This window comes from Coccinella septempunctata, chromosome 3 (assembly GCF_907165205.1).
Source record: "Coccinella septempunctata chromosome 3, icCocSept1.1, whole genome shotgun sequence".
Lineage (NCBI taxonomy): Eukaryota > Metazoa > Arthropoda > Insecta > Coleoptera > Coccinellidae > Coccinella > Coccinella septempunctata.
The window spans coordinates 21,968,326-21,983,161 of record NC_058191.1 but is presented as its reverse complement, the minus strand read 5'-3'; the positions used below and the strand labels follow the sequence as shown (position 1 = coordinate 21,983,161).

Below are 14,836 nucleotides of genomic sequence, written 5' to 3'. Positions count from 1 at the left end.
ATTCGGGGCTATACGATTCATCGCCCATGAAGGGACGAACTGCTAGATTATGATTGAAATAAACAAAACTGCAGGAGTCGCATGAAAGTTTTACATTAATAAATTATATTAATAACCATGGAATGTAATATTTTCATTAAAAATCCTATGGGAAGGAAAATAACATAAAAGGATTGATTTCTTGTGATTTCTTGTATGGGGGGCTGTAGCCCTATAGCCCTCACAGACCAGCCGCCACTGTTAGAGCGGCTATACCTTTTCTAAGTAATTTCTTTAACATAACATTGGTTATTTTATCGCTTCCGGGAGCTTTCCACTTTTTCAAACTTCTAATTATTTCCCTGATTTCAGTTGGCGATGTTGGTTTGTCTATTTCAGCAGCCGCTGGTAATTCATCCATTTCTTCATCATTTTTTTCAACCAGTTCTTCCAAATCTTTATTATCGTCGTCTATCCTGTAATTTATTCTCTATTCTCGTTCGATCGAGTCCGCCAATGCATCTGCCTTATCAGTATTGGTATACGGCATTCCCCTTTCTCTGTGTAAGGGTGGAATTTTAGTATTTTCTCCTCGTAGCCTTTTTTGCATTCTCCATGCAGGATGATCAATTGTATTCAGTTCTTGAACCCTTTTGTTCCATCTGCTTGTTCTTAGATCTTTCAGGGCATTTTTCAGAACTCAGCTATGGCAGTTGAGATTCCATCTATTCAGATCATTTTTATTCATCCGATATATTCTTCTGAGTCTTCGATTTTCTCGTATAAGATCTCTTACTTCTTTAGGCGTATCGCCATGCGGATGACTTGGTGCTGGTCTCTTCACTCTTCTCGTGCTTTTTTCGTGAGCTTTCAATATAATCTCTTCCAGTTTATCAACCGCACATTCCAGATCCTCTGGAGTGTTTATTGTTGGAATTTCTGTTATTTCTGATTGTATTAAATGGCTGTATTGAGTCCAATTTGTATATTCTCTTATTTCCATCAGCTTTTCTCTTGGTTTTCTCCAATTATCAATTCCACGGGATTGTGGTTTGAGGTTCCATGTTCCAAATTTTCAATCGAGAATTCTTGAGTTATATTTTTCAATATCGCGCTATCTATTACATCTGGTATTCCTATACCAAAAGCAGGATATGTCGGTAACTCTGGTCCAATCACTATGGCATTTTGTTTTTCGACGAAATCCTTGAGTTTTTTGCCATTTCTATTCTCTGTTCTGCTGTTCCATAATGGGGATTTACAGCTGAAATCTCCGATGCAGATTTTCGGGTTTGTCCCTTCCAACATGTTGTTTATCTCTTCTTCCAATAAATTGTTTTGTGGTGGCTTGTATGCCGAGGTAATTTCGACTCTTTGACGATCGTCACTGTTTCTGTTTCTCCTTGTGTTTCGTCGGATCTACTTTTGAAGTGTTTCAGATCTGTTCTCACCAATATTGCTACTCCTCCTCCGGTGTTTGTAATTCTGTCACATCTATACGTTTCATAATTCATGAAATTCAGTCGCCTGTTTCGGTTTATTCTTGTTTCCTGTAGGGCTATAATATCAGGTTGTCTCTCTGATATTATTTCTTCTATCTCGGCTTTCCGAGTGTTGATCCCGTTTATGTTCCACGAGATTATCTTGAGGGATTTCTTCCTGATATCCGTAAGGTCCATTAATTCAGTTTTCTGAATAATGCTTGGAGTTGTTTCTCCATTTTCCTGTCAATTTTCAACATTATCTTGTCGAAAATGTTTTCCGTGAAGATATCTAAATCATCGGCTGATTCAGATATCTTTTTCTTCTCTTGTTGACTGTTCACAGCCTCTTTCATTAGAAGCTTCTTCTGTTCTTCTTTTTTCTGAACCGGTTTTGGAGTCTCCCTCTTCTTTTCCTGTTCTGTAAGTTTGGCCTTCGCTACTTCTTGAATTTTTTTAACAGTAGTTGTTTTTGTTACCGGCATTTTCTGTTCAGCTGGTTTTCGGAAATTCTTCTTTCTGGTCACCAGCTTGAACTCGCTACATCCTTTGTAGCTAGCTGGATGGCCCTCTTCTCCACATAAGACACATGTGGCATTTCTCTCTTTGTAATATATTCAATATAGAAAATATCTTTGCGCATCTCCCCTCCCTAAATAAAATGTACTGTAGGGAAAATCATAATCCAGTTCAAAAATCTGCACTAGTCAATGTACATATGCGAATGAAAATATATGTATCTGCGTAAGTTACTTTTCTTTCCTGTACGAATCCGGCACGCAAATTTAAAAGTGCTAAAAGACACTTCAGTGGCGACGAGGATAACGGACATTAAAAGTTATATTTTCGGACTTCGGAATTTTCGGAATAATCTTATTTACAAGTATTCAACGAATTTTATTTCTTGTGAGGTGAAATTTATCAGTGACACACGTGTCCATCATGCCGGGCGATCGAGCAGCGGCGACGTCGGCAAACACATCTTTCATCGGTCAACTACGAGAATTTCAGTTGAATATCACCGATTGGAATATTTACAAGGCAAGGTTGAAAAATTATTTCAGTGCTAATGATATAACAGACTCTGATAAGAAAAAAGCAATCTTTCTCAACATGCTGGACGAAGAATCTTATAAAATCATCTTCAGCATATGTAGTCCAGAATTGCCTGAAGCAAAAAGTTTTGATGCTCTGATACAATTATTTGATAGACATTTTCAACCGAAGAAGTCAGTGTTGGCTGAACGTTTCAAATTCTTCGCTTCAAGAAAAGAGCCGGAAGAAACAATTCGAGAGTGGGCTGCACGCTTAAGGAGTTTGGCAGTCTCTTGCGAGTTTGGGGCTGAATTGGACATTTGTTTGCGAGATCGTTTTGTCTGTGGTTTTGGAAAAGGGATCATTCTAGACAGACTCCTGGAAGAAGACAAAAATATCACATTTGAGCAAGCGATCACCGTAGCAGAAAACAAAATGGCGGCATCCCAAAGTTATCAAATTTCGCAATCAGTCAAGACCGAACCAATCAACCTCATACGCAACCGCAACAATGACAGGCCACGTCATAGGTCAGGTGACCAGAGACACGCCGCCGCAGAGAAATCATCAGGAAAACCAAAGCAACATGGATGCTCCTGTTGTGGGAAAAAAGGACACACAAAAGATAAGTGCTTTTTCAAAAATAATTATTGTAATTTTTGTAAAAAGAAAGGTCATTTTTCAAGTGTCTGTTTCAATAGAAAAAACAAAAATCAACATAATTATATAAACAATGATACTGTTGAAATTCCTGATCAAACAGATGATGTTCCATTATATGTTTTGAATGAAAATAATGAAAACATTCCTTTTCAAATTGATATAATGATAGAATCGATAATTATTTCTTGTCAAATCGATTCAGGAGCCAGTATCTCTTGTATGTCAGAAAAATTATTTGAAAAAAAATTTAAAAGAACGCATAAGTTAAAACCATCTGATAAGTCTTTATACTTTTACAATGGAACTAGAGTTCAACCTTTAGGCATATTACCATTAGATGTAAAGTATAAAAATGTTGTAAATAGTATAAATTTTTACATTATGAAAGATGGTGGTGCACCAATTTTGGGAAGAGATTTCATGAATATGTATAATATTGGTTTTTCTAATTTACAATTTATCAATGATGTTGATGGAAAGACTAAATATTTAATTGCCGAATTTCATGAAGTTTTTTCTGAAGGTTTAGGAAAATTTAATAAAGGAAATATCAATCTAAAATTAAAGGACACTTCAGTTACGCCAAAATTTTTTAGAGCTCGTCCTATTCCATATGCTCTACAAGAACCTGTTGAAAATGAAATTAATCGTCTGCTTTCTCTAGGCATCATCTCTCCTGTGGATTATTGTAAATGGGGAACTCCAGTAGTACCTGTGTTAAAGAAAAATGGGTCTGTGAGGCTATGTGGCGACTACAAGGTTACCATTAACCCTTGTATCGAAGTCGACCAATACCCCCTTCCACGCATTGAGGATTTGTTTAGACGTCTACAAGGAGGATCTCAGTTTTCGAAGATGGACCTCTCTGATGCATATCAACAAATCTGCTTAGATGAAGAATCGAAAGAACTTACCACGATTGTAACACATAAGGGTTTGTTCAAATATAATAGACTGACTTACGGAATTTCCTCAGCACCTTCCAAATTTCAAAAATTGATGGAATCTTTACTAAGTGGTTTGGAAGGAGTAGTAGTATTCCTGGATGATATTTTAGTCACGGGTAAAGATGAAATCGAACATTTAAGTAGATTAAGAGAAGTTTTGAAAATATTAAAAAATTCTGGTCTTAAATTAAGTCCATCGAAATGTAAATTTTTTCAAAATAGTGTTGAATATTTGGGTTATATAATAGATAGAGAAGGTTTACATACAAGTGAATCTAAAACTTTGGCAATTGAAAATTTCGTTGAACCTAAGAATGTAAGTGAGCTGAAATCTTTTTTAGGCATGGTTAACTACTATGGTAAATTCGTTAAAAACCTGTCTACTGTTCTTTATCCCTTGCATCAATTACTTAAGAAAGATGCAAAGTGGGAATGGACAGAAAGTTGCAAAAAATCTTTTCAAAACATTAAATATCTGTTGAAATCAACAGAAGTCTTGGTTCATTTCGATCCAAACTTAAAAATTAAATTAACTATAGATGCTAGTCCTCACGGTATTGGGGCAATATTGAGTCATACTTATCCTTCCGGAGCTGAAAGACCTATTGCTTATGCTTCAAAGTCGTTAACCAGGGCTGAAAAAAATTACTCTCAAATAGAACGCGAGGGCCTTGCTATAATTTTTGGAGTAATAAAATTTCACCAATATTTATACGCTAAAAGATTTACCTTGGTAACAGATAATAAGCCTTTGATGGCAATTTTTGGAAATAAAAAATCCATTCCTCAATTTTCGGCAAACAGGCTTAGACGTTGGGCTGTCATTCTTTCGAACTACGATTATGAAATTGAATACGTCAAATCTACAGAAAATAACGCAGATGCCCTGTCTAGAATGTTGCCTGAAACTTCAACACAAGACACTTTTCAGAATGATGTTGATTTACCTTATTGTAATTTCTTAGCAAAAAGTGATCGTTTTCCGGTAAATTTTGAGGAGGTTCAGAAGGAAACACTCAAAGATGTTGAGTTGAGTAAAATTAAGGATTTAATGATCAAGGGTTGGCCAAAGTATGTAAATGACCCAAGTATCCGACCCTATTTTTCAAGACGATCTGAATTTGCCATATCTGATAATTGTTTGTTTTGGAACCATCGGATTGTGGTTCCCACTAAATTACGTCAAGATTTTCTTGGGAATTTACATCTGAGTCATTTGGGTATTGTAAAAATGAAAAGTATTGCCAGATCTCATTTTTGGTGGCCTAACCTAGATAAAGATATTGAACGTTTGGTTAAGAAATGTATTGGTTGTTCAAGTAATTCTAACAATCCTCCCAAAGTCCCTTTGGCAGGATGGAAATGGCCAACAGAAGTGTGGCAAAGACTGCATATTGATTTTTTCGGGCCTATTAAAAATAAACATTATCTGATTGTTTTGGATGCTCATTCTAAATGGCTTGAAGTATTTGAATCTGCATCTACGAGTACCCAAATGACAGTTAAATTTTTGAGACAATCGTTTGCCAGGTTTGGTTTGCCTGAAACAATCGTTTCCGATAACGCTTCTTGTTTCACTTCCGCAGATTTTCAAGATTTTCTAAAAAATAATAATATTTCTCATGTAACTAGTCCACCTTTTCATCCTCAATCGAATGGTGCTGCGGAAAATTCTGTTAAGACTATTAAAAATTGCCTCAAGAGGTCGTTTTCGGAGGGCACTCCTGTGGACACTAACACAATTCTTTCGCGGTTTTTATTAGATTATCGCACTACCAAGCACACTACTACTGGTGTGAGCCCATCTCAACTTATGTTTGGCAGAAATATAAGAACCAGATTTGATGCTTTACTACATAAGTCACCCTGTAAGTCTATAGAAAATAGGGTAAGACATAATCAACAAGTACAGAAGCAAAATTTTAAGGGTAAAAATAAAGTTAATTTCGAGGTGAATGATGTTGTCATAGTTAAAGATTATAGAGATCCAAATTCTGTTAATTGGATAAAAGGCCAAATAGTCAAGAAAGTTGGCAAAGTAACATTTCTGGTCAAAATTTTCACTTTGGATAGAATATGGAAAAGACATTCGAATCAAATTATGAAGACATTTAATGACATTAATTATCCAGTAAAAAATGTAATTAATAATGAAACAATTCTTAATTCAAGCTCAGAAACAGATGTAAATAGGGATAATGTAGAAGTAGATCCACCTGTTGTTCATTCAGATAGACCAAAAAGAATTGTTAAACCTCCAAAACGTTTCGTTCCATGATACCTGAATTGTACATTTATATTTGTAATATTTAGTAGGTATAAGTATGTAAAATTATCAAATTTGAAATGTATAGTATGTTAACTTACCTTATGAAAAATTATTATTGTTAATTGCAAAGGGGGAAGAATGTAATATATTCAATATAGAAAATATCTTTGCGCATCTCCCCTCCCTAAATAAAATGTACTGTAGGGAAAATCATAATCCAGTTCAAAAATCTGCACTAGTCAATGTACATATGCGAATGAAAATATATGTATCTGCGTAAGTTACTTTTCTTTCCTGTACGAATCCGGCACGCAAATTTAAAAGTGCTAAAAGACACTTCACTCTTCACCTTTTCTGGTGAGTGTGCAGTCATTGCTGCTATGGCTTCCTGAGCACTTCACGCATCTCCACGGGAAGGAGCATTTGTTCTGTGCATGTCCGTACCTTTGGCACCTAAAGCACTTTTCATTCGATGTCGATGTTTCTATTCTTCCACAGTATCCACCTATCGTAAGGATTTAGATAAGGGGAGCGTCCAGCTCAAAAATTTGGCCTACCATGCCCTGTCCACCCATTTGAAAACGCATTTTTCAAACAGTCTGGGGCATTTCTTGATAGTAGAAAGGAGCTTCATCTAGCACATTCTCTGCCTGACATTGACCAAGACAACTAATCGCATCGCGGAGTTTATTATTATTATTATCATTAATTGACAGAATGAGTTGAGATACATCAATACAGTTTAATGAAAAATGAAAGAAAAACTATGAAAGAAAAAGATAATACAATAAAAAACTATTTCACTGAAGTAGTCCATCGAACCGGTTTTTGAAACAGTTGACAGATTGTGAGTCCACAACAAGAGCAGGGAGACGGTTCCACTTATGGAAAATTTTATTTGAAATAGTTCCCTGGATGTAGTACGGAATAATTCCTTCCTCAACTTGAATCTATGTCCACAAAGACGCGAATCACTGTTCAGGGCGAAAAAAGACGTTAGGTCTACTCCGAAAAGGCTATTCAATGCTCTATAGGTGATTATCCTATCGCCACGTCTATGCCTTTCAGAAAAACTGGACAGAACTAAAATGGACAGTCTTTCAGAGTAAAAAATTCTGGACACTGATACAAATGAACCCCATATTCCGGAATCGGCCGGACATATGAGTGTGGAACATGTTGGGTCACAACCCTGAAAAGACCTCTGTAACATGTACAGGGTGGGCAAAATTTGATGGGATTGAATGGCAGCTCTGTAAGCGTAAGAGCTAGGGAAAAATGGATGGCGCTACGCCACTGCATTCTACGTGGAAAAGTGTGTGTAGAAGGTAACATTTGTTTTTCGATATCACTGAAACTTTACGAAATAGAGGCACCAAGTCAAAGCCTAAAAATGAATTTTCACTTATAACTTGAAAACTAAAGGGATAGAGGAATAGGGGGAAAAGGTTTTAACCATTTTCCATCCTTTGAATATCTGGGTCGAAAACTTGCTATCCATTTTTCTTTAGCTCTTAAGGTTACAAAGCTGCCATTCAATCCCATCGAATTTTGTCCACCCTGCACAATAATCGATTAGCTTTCGATGCAACATTGGCGATATGTTCCGACCAGGAAAGATCTTCATTTATGGTGACACTCAAATCAAAGTGGCATATCTCCGAAGAAAGGATCTGCTTTGCTAAACAGTAACTGCGACGCGGATTGTTTTTACCTAAGTAGACAACAATGCATTTAGCAAGATTGAGCGAAAGCAGCCACTGTTGGGACCAAAGAAACAAATTGTCCGGGTCGTCTTGCAATACTTGGCCGTAGTGTAAAGCAATGTTAAAAATCTTGGCATCATCGGCAAATAAGGAAAGCTTGGACTGCACGTTAATAGGCAGGTCGGATGTGTACAAAAGGAACAAGAGGGGTCCAAGCACCGAACCTTGAGGAACTCCAATGGTCTCCTGTTTCACCTCAGAAAGTGAGCCTCCCACTCGCACCTGGTAACTTCTCGAAGTTAGGAATGCCTCTATACAGCGCAGCAGACCTCCACACAGTCCAATATGTTCAAGCTTATGAAGAAGACGCTTGTGTGGTACTTTGTCAAATGCTTTGGAGAAATTCAAGTAAATGACGTCCACGGGTATATTTCTGTCTAACATACGGATCTAGACATCAATACAGCTTAGGAGATTGGTCATCACTCTACGCCCAGGTAGGAACCCATGTTGGCAATCTGCAATCAAGCTGTTCTCGAGAGCAAACTCACGAACTTTCTCCAGGACAACACGCTCGCAGATCTTGGAAATAATCGATACCAAGCTAATGGATCGATACGATACGAGTAATTATCAGCACAGAGCTTATTACTTCAACCAAGGCGTTGGCAGGGAATGGAATTGAAAAAATTCACCGAAGAAAATAGATAATGGGGAGGAAATCTTGGCTGCACAGTTCTTTAAAACGGTAGCTGTAGCTGATATGGAATCCGGGACCTGAGTAGAGGCGGTGTCAAGTGCAAGGAGATGCTTCTTAATGAGTTCTTCTGGAAAATCAACATCAGAAAGCGAAACAAGCTACCTTTAAAGTGTAGAAGTATCCTCAGTATGACACAAGATTTTGTACACATGTGACTAATAAGAATGTTCAGGCATGCTACAAAAATATATTGATCAGAGATACTTTTCTTCAACGACTGCTACCTGAAGAAGTCATCGGATATTTACTTACGGACTATCACCATAGTCCAACTATGTGCGTTGCCTAACTCATGGAGAGCCAATAAAATGACTGGGCCAAAGATTATAGAGGAAGATAGGAAACGTTGCCACTACACTTGCGTGAGCGCCACTTGGTGGTTCAATTGTGTTACTAAGATGAGAAGAATGGTTAAAATATTTATTCGAGGGCTATTTGCAGAAACATAATTTGACTTTTATAAGATTTGGAGAAACATGGCCGTTTGTTCAGATCCTCTTACCGCTCGTTCTAGTCGTTTATTATTGAAGTTTTTTGTGTATTTTCTTAGTGAAAACTTCAAAATCGAAGAAAATAAATAAATAAAAGATTCTCCGAATATAAGTTTTTTGAATTTACCATAAAAATGGAAACGTAAGTATTGAAACTCGTACAATGTGACTCTGATATGAATTGATTGTTATTTTCAGTACTCTGAAGTGAATAGAATTTTCAGTATGTCAAGACATTGACTTGGTGAACTGCAGGAAAAAGGTTTCTCCTGGAATAAGTAGAGCCATTATAGAATCTTTAAGGTTGCATCTCTCAAATACTGTTCGATGAAATTAGTCTATGTGAAGAGTTCCACTTTGACGATCACCACGTTTTCTAGGAGTAAGTGGTTGGACAAGCTGAGGATGGTATGAAAGAGTAAGTCCAAAACTCCAAGTGAAAAAGACAAAGCCATACAAAGTACTTGAGAAACCAACAGGTCGAATTTGGGAATCATTTTCTACTTTAAATCTGATTTTCTCAAAACCAAATAAAATGCACTCGCACTCCTAGGCTTATACACACCGTTTTGTGAAAAATAAACCCTATTCTATTATATATTTTTAATTCGGACTGCTGAAGTTGGAGCAAATATCTCGCAAACTTTTTGATTCATTAATTAAATGCCTTCCCGATTTGGACAGTCAGACAATTCTATTTTTCAAATATGTAACTATTTCTGAATTGGACCAACTGAAGACTCATTGAAAAAAATCATCTGATTAACTAAGATCCTTCAATTTATATAACGTTCTTTAATCGGCTAGAAGATCAGAGAAAAATTTGGAGCAAAGAGGTGACGTTCCCAACAAGTACTTCAATTATAAAGATAACTCTTACACCTGAAACTCATTCCAATGAAAATCATGTAATTCAGTTTCTTTAATAGTTATGGATTTGCATCAAGCCTATTAACCACATGAGTTCAATATTTATATACAAGGTGAGTCAAAAATGTGTACCGAGCTCTCTGGGGATGATAGAACATTGAAAAATAAGTATTGTTTGATAAATAAACTCATGGCCCGAACATGCATATTGAGGGATATATATCCTTCCAAAGTTAATTAAATTGAAAATATGCAGTCAGGATTTAGAAAGAATCATAGCTGCACCACGGCTTTGTTAAATATAACAGATGACATTATGAGGGCGACCGATCAGGGTAAACTAACTTTGCTCACTCTTTTAGATTACTCCAAAGCATTCGACTGCCTCAATCACGAGCTGTTCGAGGCTATTCTAGTTCATCTTGGTTTTTGTGGGGGTTCAATTCGGCTTTTGTCTTCTTATCTTGCTGGACGGTTCCAAGTGGTATGCTATGATGGTAAAATTTCATCTTTTTTGAAAATATGCAGGGGAGTACCGCAGGGGTCAATCTTAGGGCCAATTTTGTTTATCATGTACATTTCACAGTTTGTAAAGTTTATTATTTCCTGCCTGATGCACTACTACGCGGATGATAGTCAACTATATATCTCCTTTTATTTGCATGAATCTGCTCAGACAATTTCTGCCATGAATTTCGATTTGAACATCATCAATGATTTATCTACCAAACATTGTTTGCAGCTTAATAAGGATAAGACCGTTGCCATTTTATTTGGAAGGAGAGGAGATAGGATTAAATTTTTGAACCAAAATAATGTTGTTGTATTTGGTTCAGATACTGTTGGATTGTGTGACAAAGTTAAAGACTTGGGAGTCTGGTTAGATATCGACTTGCGCTTTACGGACCACATTTCTGCCTGTCTGCGGAAGGCCTATGCCATGCTGAGGATTCTTTATAGAAACAGGGAAACACTGGAGCGAAAAGTGAGAGTGCTACTATGTGAGTCGTTGGTTCTATCACATTTAAATTATGCAGATTGTGTATATGGCCCCTGTCTGAACTACTCTGATAGAAAGCGGATACAGAAACTTCAGAACTCTTGTCTGCGACTGATTTTTGGCTTGAGAAAATTTGACAGGATTAGCCATACTCTGCGAATTGTTAATTGGCTCAACATGGAAAGAAGAAGATCTCTTCATGCTTCTTTACTATTTATGAAAATACTAATTAACCGAACTCCTCTATACCTCTACAACAAAATAACCTTCCGCTCTGATGTCCATAATTTGAATATTCGATTCAAAGGAACCCTAACTCCTCCTGTATTTACAACTGAACTATTCCGACGATCATTTTCATATTATGTTACGCTTTGTACAAATAATTTATCTGTCGAGATCAGGGCGGTTAGAAACATAAAACTTTTAAAAGCTATGATCGTCAGCAAACTTATGAATGAGCAAGTGGCAACTCTGCGACTGTGATATACAAGTGAAAATTTTTTTTTCTCTTTTTTATTCATTCTCTGATATAGAGCATAACTTCCTATAACCATTATTTCTTTTTTGGGGGGTGATGCATCTTCTACATTTATTCTGTCATTGTCATGAGCATGAGTAATTACCATTATTTTTTTTTTTTATTCTTGTCAATGAATCATGGGGTTAGATTGAACAGTACACTTGAACAGTGTTCTGGATCCCGCCTTTTCAATTTTTATTTAGTGTTGTAAGAGTTTGTATTTAGTTTCCATGAAATTGATTGAATAAAGACCTTTATTATTATTATTATTATTAAAAGAACAACAAGTCTTGGGGTCGACCGTCTCTTCTCGACTACCAGAACTCAATCTCTGACCTCATGACTAATACATGTTATTCGTTTCACAATATACGACATCCCCTTAAAATCCCTGAATTTACCACTGATATGTACTACCATTGAGTATAAACCCCTTAATTCTCAATGGTACTACATAATTTGTTTTCAAGCCAGAAAGAGCTCGAACGAACATTTTACAAAAGGCACCTATCACAAAAATGTGTGAGAACTTCAATTCATTTTGTGCTGGCCAAGATATATTCTCCTCATCAAGGGAAAATTTGATCAAGTCAGCAATGGGGAATTATCCTCAATTTGGGTTATCACAGCATATGCAAGTTTAAACTGAATAATTATGAGTCTCATTCATGAATTTTTCAAATGCACCGCGGAAACTATTCGAAATCATTATTCAAATATGAGGTTTCAAAATTTAAATGGCTTCGTTTCTAGTTTACGATAAATACTAGGGCTAATCTAGACACGGAAATACAAAACCGTATCAATTCGGCATCACGGGCATTCTGGAAGCTGAAGGACAGAGTGTTCCAAAATCACGACCTCAATCTGAAGACCAAGACAGCTTTTTACAGAGCAGTGGTTCTCCCAACGCTTCTTTACGGAAGCGAAAGCTGGACTCCCTACAGGCGACATATTAAACAGCTTGAACAGACGCAGCAACGTCATCTAAGACAGATAATGCACATCAGATGGTTCCACAAAGTTACGAATGCAGAAGTCTTGCAGCGCGCGAGTTGTACAACAATTGAGACTCAAGTAACGAGGGCCCGACTCAGATGGAGCGGCCACATTCTGAGGATGCAAGACACAAGACTCCCCAAAATAGCTCTATACGGCGAACTCACTGAGGGAGCCCGGAAACCAGGAGGCCAGTATAAGCGGTTTAAGGATACACTTCATCAATCCCTAAAATCAGTTAATGCTAATCATAACTGGGAACAACTAGCGTTAGACAGGTCACAGTGGAGGTCTTTGGTCCACAGTTATAATGGAGAATCGAGAAGGATACAGCGGCGGCCAGATCTGGTTGGAGACTATCCATGCCCTGAGTGTGGAAGGATCTGCAGGTCACGGTTGGGTCTCTTTAGTCACAGGAGGGCACACAGTCGCAACTAGCACTAAGAAGTTACAAGTCTGTTCGAATTTTTTTTTTTTTTGTTTTTTTTCTTCTTCTTTTTGTAGATTTATTCCCGGTAACGGGATACAGCAATGAATGAATGAATGAACGATTTGGCAACAGCGCCTACTCGAAAATAAAAAGAACAATAGCTTGTTTATAAAATAACAGCTGTTGATTTACAGCCACCATAAGGCCACCATAAGGCCACCATAAGGGTACTCACTGGCCAGCCTCAACAGCAACCAGCCATAAAAATCCCATAAAATTTTACGACCTTCCTCGTTCGTCGAAGACTTCATAGACAGCCATCTTTGTCTATCTCATCAAGATAGTGTATTTGTTGTCTTTTATTATAAACGCATCTTTCAGTCAATGTTGTCAACTTGTGCAAAAGAAACGAAACACTTTAAATTTTGAATACCCATTTTTATTTTTCATTTTTAAGTACTTAAAATTTTTTTTTTGGAAAACGGTTGAAATGGTTATTTCAAAATGTGACGTTTCAAACATATTCCATAAAGAATACATCATTTTCGTCCGAAGGAGTATTCCCTATTTATTATTTTTCAGGGAATGTATCATTGTTCATATTATAAAATCTTTGTTTATTTTGTTTTTGTTTCTATGCTATCTTTTGTTATTTTTTGTATTTTATATTCGCATTGTCCTGTAAATGGGTTAAACTGTTGGACAATAAAGCTATTATTATTATTATTATCAAGCTATTATTAATTATTAAGCTAAAGCTATTATTATTTTCATCAATTGGATATATTTACCCATTTTTGTTTACTTTGTATACTTTTATTTGATTCTGAAGGGTTTACAAAAAACAATCAATCGTTCACATATATATTACGTTTCGGGCTGTGCCCTTTTTCAAATTTAGAAAATTACATGACAAAAACAAAAACAATTAGTAGATTTATGATTAATTGGTACAAGTAGCTGAGGTTATGTTCCAATCTTTTCTTCTTCTTATGTTGGACTCAAGTTCTTCTCTTCTTTTTGGTGTTGTCAATGATTGTCGAGTATATGCAACTCGCTATTATTATTATTATTAAGAGAAGATACTTGCTATTGCCCTGAAGACAACAAAGGTGAAGTATGTGTTGCATAAGAGATATTAAGTCCTCCCTACTTAGTATTGGAAGCAACACTGTACAACAAGCTGTGCAATACAGAAAACATTTCGAAAATTAGATAACTTCTGCAGAAGGCGTTGTCGTGTAGCGGTAACAACCAATGCGAAATAGAAGAAGCAGTATTATTTGAAAAATTTTTAAAAAACGAGGTAGCCAGAAAACTAGTGTTTTTCAAATAAATATCTATTTGAAGAATTCATACCAGTTCATATAGCATTTGTTCAACGAAACAAATGAATTTTCAACATACTCACTTTTTCATCAATTTGCCCTGCCATTTCCCGCCATATCTTTTTTTTTGTGCTTACTGTAGTTTCTGTCACTTGAATCATTTAACTGGTAGTTTTTTTGGACTCATAGTGTTAAATTCTCGTACATGATAATTTTTCTGCCTATTTCTATGAACATCCAAATGGGCTGCCTTCGACAGAAATCTGCAAAATGCTGAAGATGCGATCCCAATAGTATTGCACTAGCACATATTATGTCGGGCTCAGCATGCACGGACGCATCGGTCGTATTTCAA

The 14,836-nt window shown here is 36.5% G+C and overlaps 1 protein-coding gene across 4 annotated transcripts in view; it reads left to right on the top strand.

The window, feature by feature from the left end:
* LOC123310129 (inositol-trisphosphate 3-kinase B) overlaps window positions 1-14,836 on the top strand; it is a 219,010-nt gene that overhangs the window by 119,230 nt on the left and 84,944 nt on the right. The window lies entirely within an intron of this gene.